Consider the following 3,362-nt stretch of genomic DNA (forward strand, 5'->3'; position numbering starts at 1 on the left):
TCACCTTGTAAAGATACTACACTAAGATATAGTCAGAACCCATACCAAATGAGTTTAGCTAGTTGGGCAAGGACCTTATCAGCTTGTACTTGTCTAGCTATAAAGCCCTGAGTGGGCTGGGTCAGGACCTGTCACCTGCACCCAGTGACCATCATCATAGATTTCTTGGGTAGTTGACTATATTCACCATGAAACAAAATATACCTCCAAGTCTCACACCAAAATACAGGCTTTGACTTGGAAGTAGGCTTTTAGCTCTGTTTTTTAAAATAAGACATTTGGGGGAGGGGGGAAAATCAAGTTAGAGACACAATAATACTTATTTTGGCAAGATAGCAAGCAAAATGCAAAAGGCATCAAAGAACCATAATACGGAGAAAAAAAAAAGAAACTGAACAAAAGGTGCATGTCTTACACATTTTGAAATTATAATCTAAATCATAAAGGTAAAAATTGAAAAATTATGCTGTGTTTGCTAGGGATTACATTAAGTGCACCTTTTCCTGCCTCCCCCAACAAAATCACAGAGCTTACTATTTAATCACATCCAAAGGTTTGAGCGTTTTCTCTCAGTACAAAGCAATAGCTGCATACACATGAGATGCTTATTTGCTAACATAATCATTTCCCTGGCTCTTTTAACGTGCAACACACATTACTTTCAAAACTACAATTGGGGCAAGTGTACACAAACTGAAAACAAAACCTTCAAGTTTCAAAAGCTTAAAATTATTAATAGGACACTCAGGTCATTTTTACTTCTCAGTACAATAAAGGTGTTGCACTTCCACTTGATTTATCAGTCCACCTTGGCATGGAAAGAATGTACATTACCATACGCCAATTTGCGGGATTAGAGAGAAAAGTTAAAACCAACTATATTTCTGAATGCCGGAATAAGGTAATTAAGTACAAATAAGTTTAGGCTTACATTCTGCTGAAGACTTTCACAGTTCAGCGTCTAAACAATACCATGCCTATTAGGCTCCCAAATCCTAGCAGGTTAAATGATGGTACAGCAGATTAAAAAAGGAGCCAATCATTTTACTTAAGTCATTCAGAGCCAAAAATTTGAAGAACGACCAAAAACAAATCTTTATTTGTTATAACTGTATAAATGTGATCCATGTATTCAAAAAGAAACATGCTATGAATAAGCAAACTACTGTTGCCCACTGATGTGTATGGACTCCCTAGATGTCTCGTTGGGCTTAATTACAGACCACTCACAGTAAAACATTTTTAGTATAAAGTGTAGCATGATGTTAAGCCATTTTAGCCTTTGCACATACATGTTGCACTTCTGGCTGATAATGCAGAAAAATTTGCAGTGTTACACTGTTAAGCTAGGTTGCATCCATCATTTTAAATAGTATCAATGTCGATGTCATCATCCTTGCTGTCAGACTTCACAGTTTCAACTTTAGGTACACTGGCAGTCTTCGAATACACCGCCTCAGTGTTCTCATCTTCATCTTCCTCTTCTCCACCAGAGCATTCCTCCTCTGCTTCCTTCAACCATTTAATAAATGGTTCCGCTTTGACACAAATCTCTTTGGCAAGTTCCTTTGAGACATATTTCTTAGAGGCCTTTTCCGACCAGCTGATGATGACCTCTTCTTCCGAAAGGTCTGCATCATACATCTCTTTCAAGATATGTGGAATCTTGGAGATGAGCTGAGCCTGATGCATGGCTACCACACACTCCAAACCATGAAGAAGGTAGCGTTGAGCCTTTTGGTTGTTATGGCAAAATCTGAGGAAATGGCACCTGCATTTCTTAATTTGCTCCCTAATCTTCTCATTAAAAACAACTTCAGTCAAAACAAGAGGGCCCATGGCTTTTCCATCCAGTCTTTCTGCTTCAGCAACCATTTCTTTGTCAGACGGGTCAATAATACCCTCTTCTTTCTTTTTCTTAACAAAATCAAATGGGATGTTGACTCGCTCTTCAACAGTCCTTTCCAAATCATCGCTGAGAGTCAAAACTTTTGCATGGTCACTAATTTCATCCATTCTGCGCCTTTGAGCTTCCTCGGTTGTAACTTCTCCCCAGTCATCATCCTCTTCCTCTTCCATAGTATGTGGAAGAGGACTGATTTCATTCGGTGGGGTGGTGGTGGTGTCTCACTGCTGGCTACGGAGCCATTTTCCTTGTCTTTGCCCTTCCTACTTTTCTTTTCCTTTTCTTTCTTTCCTGTGCCACTGTCACTGTTCTCAGGTGGGTTTTTGAGAATGAACGTGCAGAGTTTATGATGTGTGTCAAGCATGCCACAGGCTTTACAAGAATTACCTATTGTTTGCTTCTTTGGATTGACATGCAGATCTGTTTCAGGATTCTCACGCTCAGGACAGAGAACAAATTTTTTAATGAATCCCTCCAACATGTCTTGCAGCTTATTCGCCTCATGAGATCCATTGACAATGGAACGGTCATTCTTAACATCAAACTGGGTCTGTGCTCCCAGCTCACAACCAAAATATTTGGTGGGATGCATTGCAGGCTGATTAAGTGCCTTTGCCACGTCAACCACGTTGACTATAACTGTCTTGATTCCATTTCCTTTCCCCTCAACCTTGGCCATCAGACGGGGCATCTTGTAGAGACAGAAGTGGTCTGACACACTGCGGTTGACGTTGACAGACATTTTGGCTTATTAGTGGCTTTATCAATAAGATGAAGAGATCTTTGATTGCAACTTTTTGGTATCTTCTGTCTGGAGAAGAAGGGATGACACAAACGACTGCAAGAGTTCTCGGTCTCTGACATGAAAAAAGAGGCTGTAAGCTCTTTTTGAGACTGTAAGCTTCTTGCTTGTATGCTCTGTTTCCCCAAATCAGGTACCAATGGCTGCGCAACAGCTCGTTTTCGTCAAATAAAGACATAAACCCAACGCTGCTTGCCTGGGACTGGGATGAAGTGAGGTGCGTTATAAACCAGAGTCTGAGGTGGCTGCGGCGGCGGAGGAGGAGACAGTGGTGCAGCGGCGGAGCGGCCACGGCCAGGTGCCGCCACCGAGCAGCGGGGAGGGGCTGTCCCAGCGACGTCCGGGGTCCCCACCCGTCATCGCCCGAGCCTAGCGACCTCCGGAATGTTCTCGCTCTGTCTGACACTTTATTTTGTCTCATTTCTCTCTTCCTACTTTTGGTCAAGAAGTTTTTCTCAATTCCCTTGATGCCAAGTCTCAGCTCATCCCAGGATTTCTGTCCCACATTGCCAGGGAAGTTTACACCTCTGGGAGTCATGTCCCACATAGAGGGGGAAGGCAGTGAGTTTGCTTGCTGTGTCAGCTTAGAGAGAGAGGCCACATCTGAGCAACAAAAGAGGTTCTCTGGATGTGGCTCTTATGCCTAATTTTTTA

At 42.3% G+C, this 3,362-nt stretch overlaps 1 pseudogene; it reads right to left on the reverse strand.

The window, feature by feature from the left end:
• Positions 1–1,365: 1,365 nt before the first annotated feature.
• LOC143653264 (eukaryotic translation initiation factor 5 pseudogene) lies at positions 1,366–2,751 on the reverse strand (annotated as a pseudogene).
• Between the last annotated feature and the right edge of the window lie 611 nt (positions 2,752–3,362).

Source organism: Tamandua tetradactyla, chromosome 13 (genome assembly GCF_023851605.1).
Source record: "Tamandua tetradactyla isolate mTamTet1 chromosome 13, mTamTet1.pri, whole genome shotgun sequence".
In the NCBI taxonomy this organism is placed as follows: domain Eukaryota; kingdom Metazoa; phylum Chordata; class Mammalia; order Pilosa; family Myrmecophagidae; genus Tamandua; species Tamandua tetradactyla.